Raw genomic sequence first — 24166 nt, 5'->3', positions numbered from 1 at the left:
AGATTTTGAGGTTGATCGGAAAAACAAGATGGCCACCAGGCAGCCATCTTTGATTTTGGCAGTTGAAGTTTGTTATCGATATTTCTTGAGAACTACTGAAGGAATTTTGTTCAAACTTCACATGGAGGTTACCCTTGGTCCCTATTTGTACCATACAGATTTTGAGGCTGATAGGAAAAACAAGATGGCCGCCAGGCGCCCATCTTGGATTTTGATAGTTAAGGTTTGATATCCCCATTTCTCAAAAAGTGCTGAAGGGATCTTTCTCAAATCTAATATGTAGGTTCCCCTAGGGCCCTTGTTGTGCATATTGCATTTTTGGACCAATCGGTGAACAAGATGGCCACCAGGCAGCCATCTTGGATTTTGTTATTCAAAGTTTGTTATCGCTATTTCTCAGAAAGTACTGAAGGGATCTGTCTCAAAATTCATATGTAGGTTCCCCTAGGGCCCTAATTGTGCATATTGTGATTTTGGACCGATCGGTCAACAAAATTGCTGCCAGGCAGCCATCTTGGATTTTATATTCAAAGTTTGTTATCGCTACTTCTCAGAAAGTATTGAATGGATCTTTCTCAAATTTCACATGTAGGTTCCCCTAGGGCCCTAGTTGTGCATATTGTGATTTGGGACCGATTGATCAACAAGATGGCCGCCAAGGAGTCATCTTGGATTTTGATAGTTGAAGTTTGTTACCGCTATTTCTCAAAAGGTACTGAAGCGATCTGTATCAAATTTTATATGTAGTATGTTTGAAAAAGTTTAAAAAGTAGAGAAAAGATCCATCTTTCCTTTGTCAGATATAGATCATTCTTTGGTTGGCGCCAAGATCCCTATGGGATCTCTTGTAGTTATTATGATTGGTATATTTACTAGTATTTAAATTAAATCATGTTGTTCATTCTGTTAAATTTAGCCCAGTCAATATATATGTATACACTTTCTACAGCTGTAAATAACTAAAATAGATAACAGAGCCAAATCATTATATTGCAAGTCCAATATGTTGGTACCAGAAAATTATTTAAAGTTTTAAAAACTAGCTCTTAGATAAACTACCAGACTTGTCAAACAAAGGTATAAATATTAACACTTCTATGATATATTTTCTATACAGCCTACATATTGCAAAGAGCATATTTTTAAAGGGTTTGATAATTTTATACATCAATTACCATGTTGATACTAATGTTTATTTACAATGTTGATACTAACAGTAATCTACCATTTTGATAATCAATTCAATAACCATTTGACTGTCATTTATATGTTGATAGCATGTTAACTTGGCCTGCTCCATCTCCATGCATTCAGCCTGACCCTACCATTCCATCCATGATACTGTGCTGTGGTGATGTGGAACAGAACCCAGGCCCTGACTTTAAGGTAGTATCAGCATGAAATGTTCAAGTTCATCAAATAAATTGATGAATTCTAGTTACCATAAATCATATACAAATATATATATAAATTTTGGAGTTTATAATAAACAGAGATTAAACAACAGTTCTTTGGTTTTGGATTTAGTTAACAAGATAGTTAGGATGGGACTGGGGCTGGCCAAGTAGTTTAGGTTTTCTGACATATTCCCTATAGCCCCTCCACCTCTAGGCTTTGAATTTAAATCACTTGTGGGTCAGTTGTCAGGTAGATTTATAGATTGTTGAATTTGTTATTTAAATAAGGATGACTGATTTTAGCTCACCTGGCCCAAAGGGCCGGTGAGCTTTTGCCATGGCGCGGCGTCCGTCGTCCGTCCGTCCTTCGTCCGGCCGTCAACATTTCATTTAAATCGCTACTTGTCATAAAGTACTGCATGGATTGCAACAAAATTTGGCCAGAAACTTCCTAGGGGAAGGGGGATCAGATTTTGCATAAATGGTGACCCTGACCCCCCTGGGGCAGGAGAGGCAGGGCCCAATAGGGGTAATAGAGGTAAATCCTATAAATCGCTACTTGTCCTAGAGTTCTGCATGGATTGCAACCAAATTTGGCCAGAAACATCTTTTGGGGAAGGGGAACAGAACTTTTATAAATTTTGACTCTGACCTCCCGGGGGCAGGAGGGGCGGGGCCCAATAGGGGAAATAGAGGTAAATCATATAAATCGCTACCTGTCCCAGAGTTCTGCATTGATTGTAACCAAATTTGGCCAGAAACATCCTTGGGGTTAACAGAATTCGTATAAATTTTGGCTTTGATCCCCTGGAGCAGAAAGAGTGGGGCCCAATAGGGGAATTAGAGGTAAATATTCAAATTCCTTCAGAAAAGAAACAATGAACTTGTATTCAGAACATTACTTGGCATTACAAACCAGGTGAGCGATACAGGCCCTCTGGGCCTCTTGTTTTTTCTTTCAGTTTTTCCATGAGATGTGTGCAGCGTCAGCAACGCTATACATACACATCCTTGTGTGAGCTGGCGTGTCGCATCACTTCAATTCATGTGGTTGATATTGTGTGCCTGGGATGGTTGTGTGTTTGGTGTTCATCAAGCTGATGCTAGAGAGATGGAGACCCACATGCTTCGACATATATATGGTAAGTTCCCCAAAGTGATAAATACATGTGCATTGTATTGAGGGAAATGATAGTTGTTGTAATTTGAATCTAGTTGGCATTATATTTTACATCTTTTCAGGTTGTTTTTAATGTAAAGTTATAATTATTTCTTTTACACTAAAAATATATATCACAAACATTAATTAAGGAATAGATGTTTATTTTGTTGAGGTTATGAGGGTATAATGATAATGGAACACGTGTAAATTATGTAACCCCGGCAAAGCCGGGTTACATAAAATTCACACGGGCTCCATTATCATTATACCCCCATAACCTCAACAAAATAAGCATCTATTCCTTATATTTACAGTTTTTCAAGTAAATGAATATTATTTTTTCCGGCGTCAGTTGGATATTTTTCATTAAAATACCAATATTTTTTCTCTCCTGTCATCGTCAACGAATTCGATTGAACAGCTGATTGGAATCGAGTCATTCATATGTTCCCGCCATAAGTTGGGTCATGACTCCAGGTTGCTACACCATCGACTATTCACGTAACAATAGAATCGCTGCGCGTGTTGTGCTAACATTATACACTGATAATGATAATACTAGAAAGCATGGTTATTGAGTCCATGTCAGTGCAAACTGTAAATATATATCAATACAAGTGCCAATTATGCTTTATTTTATTTGATATTTGTGTAAGAGCTACATGTTGATTCATACTTACGAAGTCATACTATCTATATAACCTGTTTGAGATATTTAAGTCTTTTCATTAATTTGCTTACTGGTATTAAGCAGGTTAAGATGCATGTGAAGTGAGGTTTCACCACATTTTATCTATCTTAATGTCACTGAAAGATAACTTGTCTCTATTTGTTTATAGCATAGTAAATAATGGTATATTTTTTCTCTCCCAGACACACATCTTCATTACGTTTGATGAGTGATGTGAGGCATTGCCTTGGGGCTATGCTGATGATTCTACAGATTTGAGGCTCTGTCCGCCTGCCTTGGTTAGTGTGTATTGAATGTAAATCTGAGTTTAATGTTTTGATATTGTTTGCTAACATTTACTCAAAATTATACACCAATTAAGGGAGTTATGATGCAAAAAATTGAAATACCAATAAAACCTTATGGAGATCCATTTAAAAGTTGTGTAAAAATATTATTAAATTATTTTTGCCTATATACATATATTTTCATTGAATTAATACACTGAAGTTGAATTTTCTCATGTAACCGCATGTTTATATATATTTTGTAGGGTATTGAAAACTCTATTTTGCATTGTGATTTCGTACTTGATATACAGTTTATTTGGTCATGACAATTTTTAGGTCACCTGAGACGAAGTCTCAAGTGACCTATTCTAATCGCCTTTTGTCCGTCGTCGTCCGTCGTCCGTCGTCCGTCGTCCGTCGTCCGTCGTATGTCCGTAAACAATTTACATTTTCGTCTTCTTCTCCAAAACTGTTGAAGCAATTTCAATGAAATTTTGCACAAAGCTTCTTAGGCATAAGGCCAATCAAAATTGTGAATTATATGGTCCCCACCCCCCAGGGGGCTGTGGGAGGGGCCAAAAGGGGTAAAATTGAGTAAAATTTCAAAAATCTTCTTCTCTACTCACAGATGTGGTAGAATCAAATACTCTTCATAGATAGAAAGGTCTTAAGGTCCTTTACAAAAATTGTGAATTATATGACCCTGGGGTTTCTAGTTTCCCCCTGGGGAGGGGGTTAAGTTTACTATAGTTTATATTGGGAAAACACATTTTTGCGGATTATTTGGTCATTTGTAATAGGAAATGAGTCAAATGTTGTCAGAATTATCAGTATGAGATGGCCATTTAATCCTATTAACAAATTTTCTATGACTGACCCCCAGGGACTTTAGGGGCGGGGTCAAAAGGGGTCAAATAGGCTAAAACTTCAAAAATCTTCTTCTGAAATTCTGGAAATGGTAGAATCAAATACTTTTCTTAAATAGAAAGGTCTTAAGGTCCTTTACAAAAATTGTGAATTATATGACCCTGGGGTCTCGCGTTTCCCCCTGGGGAGGGGGTCAAGTTTACTATAGTTTATATAGGGAAAACACATTTATGAGCATGTTTTGCTCAATTTTCATTGGGAACGACTCAAACTTGGTTAGAATTATTAGCCTGAGATAGAATTTTAATATCATATCCACATTGGTCCTGGCCGACCCCCAGGGACTTTAGGGGTGGGGTCAAAAGGGGTCAAATAGGCTAAAACTTCAAAAATCTTCTTCTGAAATTCTGGAAATGGTAGAATCAAATACTTTTCTTAAATAGAAAGGTCTTAAGGTCCTTTACAAAAATTGTGAATTATATGACCCTGGGGTCTCGCGTTTCCCCCTGGGGAGGGGGTCAAGTTTACTATAGTTTATATAGGGAAAACACATTTATGAGCATGTTTTGCTCAATTTTCATTGGGAACGACTCAAACTTGGTTAGAATTATTAGCCTGAGATAGCATTTTAATATCATATCCACATTGGTCCTGGCCGACCCCCTGGGGGCAGAGGGGTGGGGCTAAAAAAGGGTCAAATAGGCTAAAACTTCAAAAATCTTCTTCTGAAATTCTGGAAATGGTAGAATCAAATACTTTTCATAAATAGAAAGGTCTTAAGGTCCTTTACAAAATTTGTTAATTATATGACCCTAGGGTCTCGCGTTTCCCCTTGGGGAGGGGGTCAAGTTTACTATAGTTTATATAGGAAAAACACATTAATGAGCATTTTTTGCTCAATTTTCATAGGAAATGAGTCAAACTTGGTTAGAATTATTAGCCTGAGATAGCATTTTAATATCATATCCACATTGGTCCTGGCCGATCCCCTGGGGGCAGAGGGCGGGGCAAAAAAAGGGTCAAATAGGCTAAAACTTCAAAAATCTTCTAAAATTCTGGATATAGTGGAATCAAATAATTATAGATGGAAAGGTCTTAAGGTGTTTTATAAAAATTGTGAATTATATGACCTTGGGGTCTCACGTTACCCTCCGGGGAGGGGTCAAGTTTACTTTAGTTTATATAGGAAAAACATATTTGTGAACATTATTGCCCAATTTTCGTAGGAAATTAGTCAAACTTGATAAGAATTATTAGCCTAAGATATAGCATTTTAACATTCATATCCGTCCTCGAGGACCCCTTGGGGGACCAGAGGGGCAGGACCAAAAAGGGTCAAAATTATTAAAATTTCAAAAAATACCTCTAAGTTCACAGGTTTGATGGAAGCAAATACTCTTCATAGTCTAAAAAGTGAAATTTATAAATCACTGACCAACTTCAAGGACCAGCATATAGTGTTTATATGTCTTTAATTTGTTTCATTATATATTCTAACTCAGGTGACCGTTAAGGCCCATGGGCCTCTTGTTTTTCTTTTTATCTACAGAGATGCAACTTTGATCTTTTGCTCCTGGATGAGACTTTTGACATTCGGAAGAGATACACTGTAATAGACCACCACATGTACCTCTTTCATCTTCGAAGGGATCATCCAGAACAGTATTTTGAAAAAGTTGAAAGCTTCATCGCAAGGCAGCCACGCAGGAAATGGATATTTAATGGTAAAAGTTTTATTATAGCTGTCAATCAATATCAAGCAAAACCTGATTCTTCTACCCAGCCAGATCATTCAGTTGTAAAAGATGTTTACTGTGTTCGTCAGCCTGACAATACTGATGATATACAAATAATTACAAGAGCAGAAATAATGAGTACCAGTAATACTGTTCATTATTGTATTCATGGTGTGAAAAAACAATAAAAACTAGGCATCCTCTGAAACGTAAGGTGATAGAAAGTAGCAGCTTAGATTGCCCATGGAAGCACACTTTAATTAATAACCTTGTAAAATGTAAACCTGCTTTACTGACAGAAATGGAAATATTTCATTTTTTCAGACCCAATCATTTATATCAAAAGAAGATAAATGTTTTTTGGATGTAGAATTGTACTAGATTGAACTATTCATCTTGCTACATCGCCAGGTTCATCCGAAGGTGTTTTTAGCCCACCATCAGCCCACCATCATCAGATGGTGGGCTATTTAGATTGCCTTTCGTCTGTGGTCCGTCGTCCGTCCGTCCTTCTGTCCGTCCTTCCGTCCGTCCGTCGATCCGTCCGTCCGTCCGTTAACAATTCTTGTTACCACTACTTCTCAGAAAGTACTAAAGGGATCTTTTTCAAATTTGATATGTAGGTTCCCCTAGGGCCCTAGTTGTGCATATTGCATTTTGGGACCAATCGGTCAACAAGATGGCCGCCAGGCAGCCATCTTGGATTTTGATAGTTAAAGTTTGTTACCGCTATTTCTCAAAAAGTACTGAAGGGATCTGTCTCAAATTTCATGTGCAGGTTCCCCTAGGGCCCTAGTTGTGCATATTGCATTTTGGGACCGATCGGCCAACAAGATGGCCGCCAGGCAGCCATCTTGGATTTTGATAGTTAAAGTTTGTTACCGCTATTTCTCAGAAAGTAATGAAGGGATATGTCTCAAATTTCATGTGCAGGTTCCTCTAGAGGTCTTGTTGTGCATATAGCATTTTCAGACAGACCGGTGAACAAGATGGCCGACAGGCCGCCATCTTGGATTTTGATAGTTGAAATTTGTTACCGCTATTTCTTAGAAAGTACTGAACGGATCTTTCTCAAATTTCATATGTAGGTTGCCCTAGGGCCCTTGTTGTGCATATTGCGTTTTGGACCGATCAGACAACAAGATGGCCACCAGGCCGCCATCTTGGATTTTGACAATTGAAGTTTGTTACCGCTATTTCTCAGAAAGTTATGAAGGATTCTGTCTCAAATTTCGTGTGCAGGTTCCCCTAGGGCCCTAGTTGTGCATATTGCATTTTGGGACCAATCGGTCAACAAGATGGCCGCCAGGCAGCCATCTTGGATTTTGATAGTTAAAGTTTGTTACCGCTATTTCTCAAAAAGTACTGAAGGGATCTGTCTCAAATTTCATGTGCAGGTTCCCCTAGGGCCCTAGTTGTGCATATTGCATTTTGGGACTGATCGGTCAACAAAATGGCTGCCAGGCAGCCATCTTGGATTTTGATAGTTAAAGTTTGTTACCGCTATTTCTAAGAAAGTACTGAAGGGATCTTTCTCAAATTTCATATGTAGGTTGCCCTAGGGCCCTAGTTGTGCATATTGCATTTTTGGACCGATCAGACAACAAGATGGCCACCAGGCCGCCATCTTGGATTTTGACAATTGAAGTTTGTTACCGCTATTTCTCAGAAAGTTATCAAGGGATCTGTCCCAAATTTCGTGTGCAGGTTCCCCTAGGTCATTAGTTGTGCATATTGCATTTTGGGACCGATCGGCCAACAAGATGGCCGCCAGGCAGCCATCTTGGATTTTGATAGTTAAAGTTTGTTACCGCTATTTCTCAGAAAGTAATGAAGGGATATGTCTCAAATTCCATGTGCAGGTTCCTCTAGAGGTCTTGTTGTGCATAAAGCATTTTCGGACTGATCGGTGAACAAGGTGGCCACCAGGCCGCCATCTTGGATTTTGACAATTGAAGTTTGTTACCGCTATTTCTCAGAAAGTTATGAAGGGATCTGTCTCAAATTTCGTGTGCAGGTTCCCCTAGGGCCCTAGTTGTGCATATTGCATTTTGGGACCAATCGGTCAACAAGATGGCCGCCAGGCAGCCATCTTGGATTTTGATAGTTAAAGTTTGTTACCGCTATTTCTCAAAAAGTACTGAAGGGATCTGTCTTAAATTTCATGTGCAGGTTCCCCTAGGGCCCTAGTTGTGCATATTGCATTTTGGGACTGATCGGTCAACAAAATGGCTGCCAGGCAGCCATCTTGGATTTTGATAGTTAAAGTTTGTTACCGCTATATCTCAGAAAGTACTGAAGGGATCTTTCTCAAATTTCATATGTAGGTTGCCCTAGGGCCCTAGTTGTGCATATTGCATTTTTGGACCGATCAGACAACAAGATGGCCACCAGGCCGCCATCTTGGATTTTGACAATTGAAGTTTGTTACCGCTATTTCTCAGAAAGTTATGAAGGGATCTGTCCCAAATTTCATGTGCAGGTTCCCCTAGGTCATTAGTTGTGCATATTGCATTTTGGGACCGATCGGCCAACAAGATGGCCGCCAGGCAGCCATCTTGGATTTGATAGTTAAAGTTTGTTACCGCTATTTCTCAGAAAGAAATGAAGGGATATGTCTCAAATTTCATGTGCAGGTTCCTCTAGAGGTCTTGTTGTGCATAAAGCATTTTCGGACTGATCGGTGAACAAGATGGCCGATAGGCCGCCATCTTGGATTTTGATAGTTAAAGTTTGTTACCACTATTTCTCATAAAGTTATGAAGGGATATGTCTCAAATTTCATGTGCAGGTTCCTCTAGAGGTCTTGTTGTGCATAAAGCATTTTCGGACTGATCGGTGAACAAGATGGCCGACAGGCTGCCATCTTGGATTTTGATAGTTGAAATTTGTTACCGCTATTTCTTAGAAAGTACTGTAAGGATCTTTCCCAAATTTCATATGTAGGTTGCCCTAGGGCCCTAGTTGTGCATATTGCATTTTTGGACCGATCAGACAACAAGATGGCCACCAGGCCGCCATCTTGGATTTTGACAATTGAGGTTTGTTACCGCTATTTCTCAGAAAGTTATGAAGGGATATGTCTCAAATTTCATGTGCAGGTTCCTCTAGAGGTCTTGTTGTGCATAAAGCATTTTCGGACTGATCGGTGAACAAGGTGGCCACCAGGCCGCCATCTTGGATTTTGACAATTGAAGTTTGTTACCGCTATTTCTCAGAAAGTTATGAAGGGATCTGTCTCAAATTTCGTGTGCAGGTTCCCCTAGGGCCCTAGTTGTGCATATTGCATTTTGGGACCAATCGGTCAACAAGATGGCCGCCAGGCAGCCATCTTGGATTTTGATAGTTAAAGTTTGTTACCGCTATTTCTCAAAAAGTACTGAAGGGATCTGTCTCAAATTTCATGTGCAGGTTCCCCTAGGGCCCTAGTTGTGCATATTGCATTTTGGGACTGATCGGTCAACAAAATGGCTGCCAGGCAGCCATCTTGGATTTTGATAGTTAAAGTTTGTTACCGCTATTTCTCAGAAAGTACTGAAGGGATCTTTCTCAAATTTCATATGTAGGTTGCCCTAGGGCCCTAGTTGTGCATATTGCATTTTGGGACCGATCGGCCAACAAGATGGCCACCAGGCCGCCATCTTGGATTTGATAGTTAAAGTTTGTTACCGCTATTTCTCAGAAAGAAATGAAGGGATATGTCTCAAATTTCATGTGCAGGTTCCTCTAGAGGTCTTGTTGTGCATAAAGCATTTTCGGACTGATCGGTGAACAAGATGGCCGATAGGCCGCCATCTTGGATTTTGATAGTTAAAGTTTGTTACCACTATTTCTCATAAAGTTATGAAGGGATATGTCTCAAATTTCATGTGCAGGTTCCTCTAGAGGTCTTGTTGTGCATAAAGCATTTTCGGACTGATTGGTGAACAAGATGGCCGACAGGCCGCCATCTTGGATTTTGATAGTTGAAATTTGTTACCGCTGTTTCTTAGAAAGTACTGAACGGATCTTTCTCAAATTTCATATGTAGGTTGCCCTTGGGCCCTAGTTGTGCATATTGCATTTTGGACCGATCAGACAACAAGATGGCCACCAGGCCGCCATCTTGGATTTTGACAATTGAAGTTTGTTACCGCTATTTCTCAGAAAGTTATGAAGGATTCTGTCTCAAATTTCATATGTAGGTTGCCCTAGGGCCCTAGTTGTGCATATTGCATTTTGGGACCAATCGGTCAACAAGATGGCCGCCAGGCAGCCATCTTGGATTTTGATAGTTAAAGTTTGTTACCGCTATTTCTCAAAAAGTACTGAAGGGATCTATCTCAAATTTCATGTGCAGGTTCCCCTAGGGCCCTAGTTGTGCATATTGCATTTTTGGACCGATCAGACAACAAGATGGCCACCAGGCCGCCATCTTGGATTTTGACAATTGAAGTTTGTTACCGCTATTTCTCAGAAAGTTATGAAGGGATCTGTCCCAAATTTCGTTTGCAGGTTCCCCTAGGTCATTAGTTGTGCATATTGCATTTTGGGACCGATCGGCCAACAAGATGGCCGCCAGTCAGCCATCTTGGATTTTGATAGTTAAAGTTTGTTACCGCTATTTCTCAGAAAGTAATGAAGGAATATGTCTCAAATTTCATGTGCAGGTTCCTCTAGAGGTCTTGTTGTGCATAAAGCATTTTCGGACTGATCGGTGAACAAGATGGCCGATAGGCCGCCATCTTGGATTTTGATAGTTGAAATTTGTTACCGCTATTTCTTAGAAAGTACTGAAAGTATCTTTCTCAAATTTCATATGTAGGTTGCCCTAGGGCCCTAGTTGTGTATATTGCATTTTTGGACCGATCAGACAACAAGATGGCCACCAGGCCGATGTCTTGGATTTTGACAATTGAAGTTTGTTACCGCTATTTCTCAGAAAGTTATGAAGGGATCTGTCTCAAATTTCGTGTGCAGGTTCCCCTAGGTCATTAGTTGTGCATATTGCAATTTGGGACCTTGGCTAACAAGATGGCCGCCAGGCAGCCATCTTGGATTTTGATAGTTAAAGTTTGTTACCACTATTTCTTAGAAAGTTATGAAGGGATATGTCTCAAATTTCATGTGCAGGTTCCTCTAGAGGTCTTGTTGTGCATAATGCATTTTCGGACTGATCGGTGAACAAGATGGCCGACAGGCCGCCATCTTGGATTTTGATAGTTGAAATTTGTTACCGCTATTTCTTAGAAAGTTATGAAGGGATACGTCTCAAATTTCATATGTAGGTTGCCCTAGGGCCCTAGTTGTGCATATTGCATTTTTGGATCGATCAGACAGCAAGATGGCCGCCAGGCCGCCATCTTGGATTTTGACAATTGAAGTTTGTTACCGCTATTTCTCAGAAAGTTTTGAAATAATCTGTCTCAAATTTCATGTGCAGGTTCCCCTAGGTCCCTAGTTATGCATATTGCATTTTCAGACCATTCGGTGGAAAAAATGGCAGATAGGCCGCCATCTTGGAATTTGATTATTGAAGTTTGTTACTGCTATTTCTCAGAAAGTACTGAAGGGATCTGTCTCAAATTTCATATGCAGGTTCCCCTAGGGCCCTAGTTGTGCATATTGCATTTTGGGACCAATCGGTCAACAAGATGGCCGCCAGGCAGCCATCTTGGATTTTGATAGTTAAAGTTTGTTACTGCTATTTCTCAGAAAGTAATGAAGGGATATGTCTCAAATTTCATGTGCAGGTTCCTCTAGAGGTCTTGTTGTGCATAAAGCATTTTCGGACTGATCGGTGAACAAGATGGCCGATAGGCCGCCATCTTGGATTTTGATAGTTGAAATTTGTTACCGCTATTTCTTAGAAAGTACTGAAAGTATCTTTCTCAAATTTCATATGTAGGTTGCCCTAGGGCCCTAGTTGTGTATATTGCATTTTTGGACCGATCAGACAACAAGATGGCCACCAGGCCGATGTCTTGGATTTTGACAATTGAAGTTTGTTACCGCTATTTCTCAGAAAGTTATGAAGGGATCTGTCTCAAATTTCGTGTGCAGGTTCCCCTAGGTCATTAGTTGTGCATATTGCATTTTGGGACCGATCGGCCAACAAGATGGCCGCCAGGCAGCCATCTTGGATTTTGATAGTTAAAGTTTGTTACCACTATTTCTTAGAAAGTTATGAAGGGATACGTCTCAAATTTCATGTGCAGGTTCCTCTAGAGGTCTTGTTGTGCATAAAGCATTTTCTGACTGATCGGTGAACAAGATGGCCGACAGGCCGCCATCTTGGATTTTGATAGTTGAAATTTGTTACCGCTATTTCTCAGAAAGTTATGAAGGGATCTGTCTCAAATTTCGTGTGCAGGTTCCCCTAGGTCATTAGTTGTGCATATTGCATTTTGGGACCGATCGGCCAACAAGATGGCCGCCAGGCAGCCATCTTGGATTTTGATAGTTAAAGTTTGTTACCGCTATTTCTCAGAAAGTTATGAAGGGATCTTTCTCAAATTTCATATGTAGGTTGCCCTAGGGCCCTAGTTGTGCATATTGCATTTTTGGACCGATCAGACAGCAAGATGGCCACCAGGCCGCCATCTTGGATTTTGACAATTGAAGTTTGTTACCGCTATTTCTCAGAAAGTTTTGAAATAATCTGTCTCAAATTTCATGTGCAGGTTCCCCTAGGTCCCTAGTTATGCATATTGCATTTTCAGACCATTCGGTGGAAAAAATGGCAGATAGGCCGCCATCTTGGAATTTGATTATTGAAGTTTGTTACTGCTATTTCTCTGAAAGTACTGAAACAATCTGTCTCAAATTTCATATTTAGGTTCCCCTAGGACCTTAGTTGTGCATATATATTGCATTTTGGGACCAATTGCTGAACAAGATGGCCAACAGGTAGCCATCTTGGATTTTGATAGTTGAAGTTTGTTACCGCTATTTCTCAAAAGGTACTGAAGCGATCTGTCTCAAATTTTATATGTAGTATGTTTGAAAAAGTTTAAAAAGTAGAGAAAAGATCCATCTTTTCTTTGTCAGATATAGATCATTCTTTGGTGGGCGCCAAGATCCCTCTGGGATCTCTTGTAGTTATTATGATTGGTATATTTACTAGTATTTAAATTAAATCATGTTGTTCATTCTGTTAAATTTAGCCCAGTCAATATATATGTATACACTTTCTACAGCTGTAAATAACTAAAATAGATAACAGAGCCAAATCATGCTATTGCAAGTCCAATATGTTGGTACCAGAAAATTATTTAAAGTTTTAAAAACTAGCTCTTAGATAAACTACCAGACTTGTCAAACAAAGGTATAAATATTAACACTTCTATGATATATTTTCTATACAGCCTACATATTGCAAAGAGCATATTTTTAAAGGGTTTGATAATTTTATACATCAATTACCATGTTGATACTAATGTTTATTTACAATGTTGATACTAACAGTAATCTACCATTTTGATAATCAATTCAATAACCATTTGACTGTCATTTATATGTTGATAGCATGTTAACTTGGCCTGCTCCATCTCCATGCATTCAGCCTGACCCTACCATTCCATCCATGATACTGTGCTGTGGTGATGTGGAACAGAACCCAGGCCCTGACTTTAAGGTAGTATCAGCATGAAATGTTCAAGTTCATCAAATAAATTGATGAATTCTAGTTACCATAAATCATATACAAATATATATATAAATTTTGGAGTTTATAATAAACAGAGATTAAACAACAGTTCTTTGGTTTTGGATTTAGTTAACAAGATAGTTAGGATGGGACTGGGGCTGGCCAAGTAGTTTAGGTTTTCTGACATATTCTCTATAGCCCCTCCGCCTCTAGGCTTTGAATTTAAATCACTTGTGGGTCAGTTGTCAGGTAGATTTATAGATTGTTGAATTTGTTATTTAAATAAGGATGACTGATTTTAGCTCACCTGGCCCAAAGGGCCGGTGAGCTTTTGCCATGGCGCGGCGTCCGTCGTCCGTCCTTCGTCCGTCCGTCAACATTTCATTTAAATCGCTACTTGTCATAAAGTACTGCATGGATTGCAACAAAATTTGGCCAGAAACTTCCTAGGGGAAGGGGGATCAGATTTTGCATAAATGGTGACCCTGACCCCCCTGGGGCAGGAGAGGCGGGGCCCAATAGGGGTAATAGAGGTAAATCCTATAAATCGCTACTTGTCCTAGAGTTCTGCATGGATTGCAACCAAATTTGGCCAGAAACATCTTTTGGGGAAGGGGAACAGAACTTTTATAAATTTTGACTCTGACCTCCCGGGGGCAGGAGGGGCGGGGCCCAATAGGGGAAATAGAGGTAAATCATATAAATCGCTACCTGTCCCAGAGTTCTGCATTGATTGTAACCAAATTTGGCCAGAAACATCCTTGGGGTTAACAGAATTCGTATAAAATTTTGGCTTTGATCCCCTGGAGCAGAAAGAGTGGGGCCCAATAGGGGAATTAGAGGTAAATATTCAAATTCCTTCAGAAAAGAAACAATGAACTTGTATTCAGAACATTACTTGGCATTACAAACCAGGTGAGCGATACAGGCCCTCTGGGCCTCTTGTTTTTTCTTTCAGTTTTTCCATGAGATGTGTGCAGCGTCAGCAACGCTATACATACACATCCTTGTGTGAGCTGGCGTGCCGCATCACTTCAATTCATGTGGTTGATATTGTGTGTTCCTGGGATGGTTGTTTGTTTTGGGTTCATCAAGCTGGTGCTAGAGAGATGGAGACCCACATGCTTCGACATATATATGGTAAGTTCCCCAAAGTGATAAATACATGTGCATTGTATTGAGGGAAATGATAGTTGTTGTAATTTGAATCTAGTTGGCATTATATTTTACATCTTTTCAGGTTGTTTTTAATGTAACGTTATAATTATTTCTTTTACACTAAAAATATATATCACAAACATTAATTAAGGAATAGATGTTTATTTTGTTGAGGTTATGAGGGTATAATGATAATGGACCACGTGTAAATTATGTAACCCCGGCAAAGCCGGGTTACATAAAATTCACACGGGCTCCATTATCATTATACCCCCATAACCTCAACAAAATAAACATCTATTCCTTATATTTACAGTTTTTCAAGTAAATGAATATTATTTTTTTCCCGCGGCAGTTGGATATTTTTCATTAAAATACCAATATTTTTTCTCTCCTGTCATCGTCAACGAATTCGATTGAACAGCTGATTGGAATCGAGTCATTCATATGTTCCCGCCATAAGTTGGGTCATGACTCCACGTTGCTACACCATCGACTATTCACGTAACAATAGAATCGCTGCGCGTGTTGTGCTAACATTATACACTGATAATGATAATACTAGAAAGCATGGTTATTGAGTCCATGTCAGTGCAAACTGTAAATATATATCAATACAAGTGCCAATTATGCTTTATTTTATTTGATATTTGTGTAAGAGCTACATGTTGATTCATACTTACGAAGTCATACTATCTATATAACCTGTTTGAGATATTTAAGTCTTTTCATTAATTTGCTTACTGGTATTAAGCAGGTTAAGATGCATGTGAAGTGAGGTTTCACCACATTTTATCTATCTTAATGTCACTGAAAGATAACTTGTCTCTATTTGTTTATAGCATAGTAAATAATGGTATATTTTTTTTCTCCCAGAACACACACATCTTCATTACGTTTGATGAGTGATGTGAGGCATTGCCTTGGGGCTATGCTGATGATTCTACAGATTTGAGGCTCTGTCCGCCTGCCTTGGTTAGTGTGTATTGAATGTAAATCTGAGTTAAATGTTTTGGTATTGTTTGCTAAAATTTACTCAAAATTATACACCAATTAATGGAGCTATGATGCAAAAAAATTAAATACCAATAAAACCTTATGGAGATCCATTTAAAAGTTGTGTAAAAATATTATTAAATTATTTTTGCCTATATACATATATTTTCATTGAATTAATACACTGTAGTTGAATTTTCTCATGTAACCGCATGTTTATATATATTTTGTAGGGTATTGAAAACTCTATTTTGCATTGTGATTTCGTACTTGATATACAGTTTATTTGGTCATGACAATTTTTTTTCTTTTTATCTACAGAGATGCAACTTTGATCTTTTGCTCCTGGATGAGACTTTTGACATTCGGAAGAGATACACTGTAATAGACCACCACATGTACCTCTTTCATCTTCGAAGGGATTATCCAGAACAGTATTTTGAAAAAGTTGAAAGCTTCATCGCAAGGCAGCCACGCGGGAAATGGATATTTAATGGTAAAAGTTTTATTATAGCTGTCAATCAATATCAAGCAAAACCTGATTCTTCTACCCAGCCAGATCATTCAGTTGTAAAAGATGTTTACTGTGTTCGTCAGCCTGACAATACTGATGATATACAAATAATTACAAGAGCAGAAATAATGAGTACCAGTAATACTGTTCATTATTGTATTCATGGTGTAAAAAACAATAAAAACTAGGCATCCTCTGAAACGTAAGGTGATAGAAAGTAGCAGCTTAGATTGCCCATGGAAGCACACTTTAATTAATAACCTTGTAAAATGTAAACCTGCTTTACTGACAGAAATGGAAATATTTCATTTTTTTCAGACCCAATCATTTATATCAAAAGAAAATAAATGTTTTTTGGATGTAGAATTGTACTAGATTGAACTATTCATCTTGCTACATCGCCAGGTTCATCCGAAGGTGTTTTTAGCCCACCATCAGCCCACCATCATCAGATGGTGGGCTATTCAAATTGCCTTACGTCCATGGTCCGTCGTCCGTCCGTCCGTCCTTCCGTCCGTCCGTCCGTCCGTCCGTCCGTCCGTCCGTCCGTCCGTCCGTCCGTCCGTTAACAATTCTTGTTACCACTACTTCTCAGAAAGTACTAAAGGGATCTTTTTCAAATTTGATATGTAGGTTCCCCTAGGGCCCTAGTTGTGCATATTGCATTTTGGGACCAATCGGTCAACAAGATGGCCGCCAGGCAGCCATCTTGGATTTTGATAGTTAAAGTTTGTTACCGCTATTTCTCAGAAAGTACTGAAGGGATCTTTCTCAAATTTCATATGTAGGTTGCCCTAGGGCCCTAGTTGTGCATATTGCATTTTTGGACCGATCAGACAACAAGATGGCCACCAGGCCGCCATCTTGGATTTTGACAATTGAAGTTTGTTACCGCTATTTCTCAGAAAGTTATGAAGGGATCTGTCCCAAATTTCATGTGCAGGTTCCCCTAGGTCATTAGTTGTGCATATTGCATTTTGGGACCGATCGGCCAACAAGATGGCCGCCAGGCAGCCATCTTGGATTTTGATAGTTAAAGTTTGTTACCGCTATTTCTCAGAAAGTTATGAAGGGATATGTCTCAAATTTCATGTGCAGGTTCCTCTAGAGGTCTTGTTGTGCATAAAGCATTTTCGGACTGATCGGTGAACAAGATGGCCGACAGGCCGCCATCTTGGATTTTGATAGTTGAAATTTGTTACCGCTATTTCTTAGAAAGTACTGAACGGATCTTTCTCAAATTTCATATGTAGGTTGCCCTAGGGCCCTAGTTGTGCATATTGCATTTTGGACCGATCAGACAACAAGATGGCCACCAGGCCGCCATCTTGGATTTTGACAATTGAAGTTTGTTACCGCTATTTCTCAGAAAGTTATGAAGGGATCTGTCTCAAATTTCGTGTGCAGGTTCCCCTAGGGCCCTAGTTGTGCATATTGCATTTTGGGACCAATCGGTCAACAAGATGGCCGCCAGGCAGCCATCTTGGATTTTGATAGTTAAAGTTTGTTACCGCTATTTCTCAAAAAGTACTGAAGGGATCTGTCTCAAATTTCATGTGCAGGTTCCCCTAGGGCCCTAGTTGTGCATATTGCATTTTGGGACTGATCGGTCAACAAAATGGCTGCCAGGCAGCCATCTTGGATTTTGATAGTTAAAGTTTGTTACCGCTATTTCTCAGAAAGTACTGAAGGGATCTTTCTCAAATTTCATATGTAGGTTGCCCTAGGGCCCTAGTTGTGCATATTGCATTTTTGGACCGATCAGACAACAAGATGGCCACCAGGCCGCCATCTTGGATTTTGACAATTGAAGTTTGTTACCGCTATTTCTCAGAAAGTTATCAAGGGATCTGTCCCAAATTTCGTGTGCAGGTTCCCCTAGGTCATTAGTTGTGCATATTGCATTTTGGGACCGATCGGCCAACAAGATGGCCGCCAGGCAGCCATCTTGGATTTTGATAGTTAAAGTTTGTTACCGCTATTTCTCAGAAAGTAATGAAGGGATATGTCTCAAATTTCATGTGCAGGTTCCTCTAGAGGTCTTGTTGTGCATAAAGCATTTTCGGACTGATCGGTGAACAAGATGGCCGACAGGCCGCCATCTTGGATTTTGATAGTTGAAATTTGTTACCGCTATTTCTTAGAAAGTACTGAAAGGATCTTTCTCAAATTTCATATGTAGGTTGCCCTAGGGCCCTAGTTGTGCATATTGCATTTTTGGACCGATCAGACAACAAGATGGCCACCAGGCCGCCATCTTGGATTTTGACAATTGAAGTTTGTTACCGCTATTTCTCAGAAAGTTATGAAGGGATCTGTCTCAAATTTCGTGTGCAGGTTCCCCTAGGTCATTAGTTGTGCATATTGCATTTTGGGACCGATCGGCCAACAAGATGGCCGCCAGGCAGCCATCTTGGATTTTGATAGTTAAAGTTTGTTACCACTATTTCTCAGAAAGTAATGAAGGGATATGTCTCAAATTTCATGTGCAGGTTCCTCTAGAGGTCTTGTTGTGCATAAAGCATTTTCGGACTGATCGGTGAACAAGATGGCCGACAGGCCGCCATCTTGGATTTTGATAGTTGAAATTTGTTACCGCTATTTCTTAGAAAGTACTGAAAGGATCTTTCTCAAATTTCATATGTATGTTGCCCTAGGGCCCTAGTTGTGCATATTGCATTTTTGGACCGATCAGACAATAAGATGGCCACCAGGCCGCCATCTCGGATTTTGACAATTGAAGTTTGTTACCGCTATTTCTCAGAAAGTTATGAAGGGATCTGTCTCAAATTTCGTGTGCAGGTTCCCCTAGGTCATTAGTTCTGCATATTGCATTTTGGGACCGATCGGCCAACAAGATGGCCGCCAGGCAGCCATCTTGGATTTTGATAGTTAAAGTTTGTTACCGCTATTTCTCAGAAAGTAATGAAGGGATATGTCTCAAATTTCATGTGCATGTTCCTCTAGAGGTCTTGTTGTGCATACAGCATTTTCGGACTGATCGGTGAACAAGATGGCCGACAGGCCGCCATCTTGGATTTTGATAGTTGAAATTTGTTACCGCTATTTCTTAGAAAGTACTGAAAGGATCTGTCTCAAATTGTATTTGTAGGTTCCTCTAGGTCCCTAGTTGTGCATATTGCATATTGGGACCGATCGGTGAACAAGATGGCTGACAGGCAGCCATCTTGGATTTTGGTAATTGAAGTTTTATTACCACTATTTCTCAGAAAGTACTGAAATAATCTGTCTCAAATTTCATGTGCAGGTTCCCCTAGGTCCCTAGTTGTGCATATTGCATTCTCAGACCATTCGGTGGAAAAAATAGCCGATAGGCCGCCATCTTGGAATTTGATAATTGAAGTTTGTTACTGCTATTTCTCTGAAAGTACTGAAACGATCTGTCTCATATTTCATATTTAGGTTCCCCTAGGACCTTAGTTGTGCATATATATTGCATTTTGGGACCAATTGCTGAACAAGATGGCCAACAGGTAGCCATCTTGGATTTTGATAATTGAAGTTTGTTACTGCCATATATCTTAGTAAGTAATGAAAGGATCTTTCTCAAATTTTATATGAAGTTTGTAGTAAAAGTTTGCAAAGCAGAGAAAAGATCCATCTTTCCATTGTCAGATGTAGATCATTCTTTGGTGGGCTTGTCTTATGTAATGTTTTCAAAGTGGAGATTGGTGGAAAAGAAATAAATTATTGTAGATTTATTGAATCAGGATATTATACTAATTTCATGGCCCAAGTAGGTAAGGACTGCCTGATGGAAGTTTTAAATACATCAGCAGAATCCTTATTTCTGCACCAGGTTGTAACTGAATCAGACATTCTAAAGTTAATCCAAAAGAGGAAGAGCAATAGGGAAAATAAAGGGGGGAAAAAGGTAGAGCAGACAAAAATTACAAAAACATTTTAAAAAATTTTAAAGCAGATACTGGCAAATTTAGTAAGCCTGGCTCAGAACTGTAATGTCAATTTTAGCTATCATATTCTACATTGTGTTGGCAAAGGCTTTCATGATGAAGTTGAGCCTAAATGCATTCTCAGATGGCTGGTTTTTACATTCTGACCTGAATGATGTATCAAGATCTATTTGGCAAAGAAAGTTATTGTCATTTCCATTAGATAAATTAGTTTAACCATCAAAATCCCCAGCCTTTTTTTTCTGAAGAAAATGTTTCTCCCAGTGCAACTTTACTAGCACAATCAAATTCTCTAAATCATTTATCTAACTGTCATCTACTATCGGATGGCAAAACAAGATTTGAAGAAAGATTTCCAACCTCCAAATCCCTACCAAAATCTTTTTGAAACAAAATCATTTGGCATTTCATGAAAAGTGAGATCGGACAGGTACTGAAAGTGTTTAAAACATGTAAAACTTCTATTGATGAACATAAAAGTTTTTCCACAAACACGATTTATGAGATTGTTCCTCCTGGTCAAAAAGGAAGTGTGTTGCTACAGCTGAAGCTATTAATGAACAGTTACAGAATGCTCCTTTTCAAAATCTGGCAAATCTATGTGGTACATTGTATTTTTTATTCCTTTATACACAATTTGGTTCAAACCAGGAAATCTTGTTTTTCATACACATTTAAAAATGTAGAAATTTAGAAATTACAATGTATCTTATGACTCTCTAGATATTTCTACGGGTATTAAATGTATGCATTGTCATTTTCTGAAAGACTATCTTATTCCAGTCTTAGACAATCACACGGACAAAGATTTCAACTCAACTCAGTACTAAAGTCATGGAAGGTTTAGGTTTCTGTGGAAAACCATTTGTAAAACTGACTTGTGAATTCAGCTAAAACTATAACTTACACTTGCTTGGGTCTTGTGAATTCAGCTAAAACTATAATTTTCACTTGCTTGGGTCTTATGAAATCAGCTAAATCTACTTTTTCACTTGCTTGGATCTTGTGAAATCAGTTAAAACTATAACTTTGACTTGCTTGGGTCTTGTGAATTCAGCTAATACTTTAACTTTGACTTGCTTGGGTCTTGTGAAATCAGCTAGAACCATAACTTTGACTTGCTTGGGTCTTGTGAATTCAGCTAAAACTATAACTTTCCCTTGCTTGGGGCTCATGAACTCAGCTAAATCTACTTTTTTTCACTTGCTTGGGTCTTGTGAAATTAGCTTAATCTTTAACTTGCACTTGCTTGGGTCTTTTGTAATCGGCTAAATCTACATTTTGATCTTGTTTTTATATAGTCTTGTAAAGGCAATAAATTAAATATTTTTTCAGCTATATACACATGTATATGTTTTTCACTTGCTTGGATTTGTAAAATCAGCTAAATCTACATATTACACTTGCTTTTATATTGTCTTGTAAAATCTTGCTTGGCTGTGGTACTCACTTTAGTCTTAAATTTCTTACTTATAGTTTTCTAGCAATATTTCTAATACCAATGTTAGAATGTATGTTAGTTAAAGTATTAGATTAACACATTGTGCTTGATATTGCTTGTCTCTAAAAGTAAAACTGTACCATTATATACATACTGTCATTTGTAATACGTGTATAACATTTGTGTATTCGTATTAGTCATGTGAAAATTTTTCATAATTTATCAACAAGATTGGTTTCAATCTTGATTTTCAAGATACCTTTAAAACATTGTACACCCTCACCATAAGATGATGGCATTTATATCTTAGAGGGATATTTTAATATGTAATATGGTTGTTATTTATAATTCATTTTTTAGTGCAGAAGGACATGTGAATTTATGTTGTGGTGCAATACCCATTAACATTAAGTCAAGCATCAACTTTTTCATTCAAACATGCTTCTGTTAAATAACATGTCCAGAGACACATTGCCTCTTGAGAGGAAGAGCTACATGTGTTCCAATTTTACTCAAATCAATGACCTTGACATTCTTTCCAGGTCACAGCCATTATTTGGCCTAAGATTTGATAAGAGGCAAAATAGCCATCATTTTGATATTGTCTAGTGGTAACCACAGTTACCAACCTTTGATAGTGTCTAGAGGTAACATAGGTTGTTTTTGTTTTTGTTTTGCCATCTTTAATTAATGATTGTGTGGTTGAGATGTCGCCATACAAATCCTGGCCAATTTTTCACTGATCTTTGATCTCAGTTTTTGATGATAAGTTACAATTAGAATAATAATAATTAGTACTATTATATGATAATATCAGTCACACTTGACATTTCACATTAACTTTTAACATTTCATTAGTGGTCATATAAGCATGTTTAATGCCAGTTAGTAAGCATTTAAACTGGTTAGACTATAGATCATTTGAACTACTTGTAAATCATGTAGCAAGTATTTTAAATTTGAACTGTGCCACTTTTTTAAAGGGTATGATAAACGGCAAGTGTATGATACAATGTATTACCATTTCATTGCATGAGTGTACTGTAATTGATTCTCATCACATATTTGTTCTCCATATATATGCATTACCTGTACAAATAGGTAGTTTTTTTATATGTATATATTAGGTACCATACATACATGTAACCTGGGCTATATTTCACTGTGTATATATTAATTCTTGTGGCCATTTCAGGTGATTTTCTAAATTCATATTAGACTTCTAAGTGATGAAACACTTGCAAGCTGTGAAATATCATACCTGCCCTTTTCTTTATGGGAGTTAGGGTTTAGACACCCTCTCAGCAGCAATAATCTTATCCTATTTGGTGGGCATGCCCCAGGAACCTATTAATCTTTTTATACTTTTATATAATTGACTCACTTAGCTTCAGTACTTGGTTTGGTGTAGTGTAAGTTTCTGTTGTCCGTGTCATTAACTGGAGAGTCAAACACCAGTGCACCACAGTTGTTACTTCTCTTTACTCCAAAACAAATGAATAAATTATGACACAATTAATACTTTCCATCATGCCTTTGAGTTGTTTGTTCTTAAAAAAAGTAATATGTTGAAAATATCAGAAAAAAATAATGCCGACATTGACACATAGTTGTTAAAAAATACATTTTAATTTTGCCTCTCAATATAATGTTGACAGTGACACGTATAATGTTGACAACAAAGTATAATGTTGACAACAACAATGTATGATGACAATAACATGTAAATGTTGACAATACATGTAGAATGTTGACAATGACATGTAATGTTGACAATGACATGGTATAATGTTGACAATGACATGTATAATGTTGACAATACAGTATAATGTTGACAATGACATGTATAATGTTGACAATGACATGTATAATGTTGACAATGACATGTATATGTTGACATGACATGTATAATGTTGACAATGACATGGTATAATGTTGACAATGACATGGTATAATGTTGACAATGACATGGTATAATGTTGACAATGACATGGTATAATGTTGACAATGACATGGTATAATGTTGACAATACATGTATAATGTTGACAATGACATGGTATGAATGTTGAACAATGACATGGTATAATGTTGACAATGACATGGTATAATGTTGACAATGACATGGTATAATGTTGACAATGACATGGTATAATGTTGACAATGACATGGTATAATGTTTGACAATGACATGGTATAATGTTGACAATGACATGGTATAATGTTGACAATGACAACAACATTGTATAGTTTTGACAATGTTGTATAATGTTGACAATGACATGGTATAATGTTGACAATGACATGGTATAATGTTGACAATGACATGTATAATGTTGACAATGACATGGTATAATGTTGACAATGACATGGTA

General features: G+C 38.2%; 1 pseudogene; it reads left to right on the top strand.

Moving 5' to 3' along the window:
- On the top strand, positions 1-23319 carry LOC138312870 (uncharacterized; annotated as a pseudogene).
- The last annotated feature ends 847 nt before the right edge of the window (positions 23320-24166 follow it).

The sequence above is a fragment of the Argopecten irradians genome, unplaced genomic scaffold (assembly GCF_041381155.1).
Source record: "Argopecten irradians isolate NY unplaced genomic scaffold, Ai_NY scaffold_0501, whole genome shotgun sequence".
Classification (NCBI taxonomy): Eukaryota; Metazoa; Mollusca; class Bivalvia; order Pectinida; family Pectinidae; genus Argopecten; species Argopecten irradians.
This window is presented reverse-complemented; position numbering and strand designations above follow the sequence as displayed.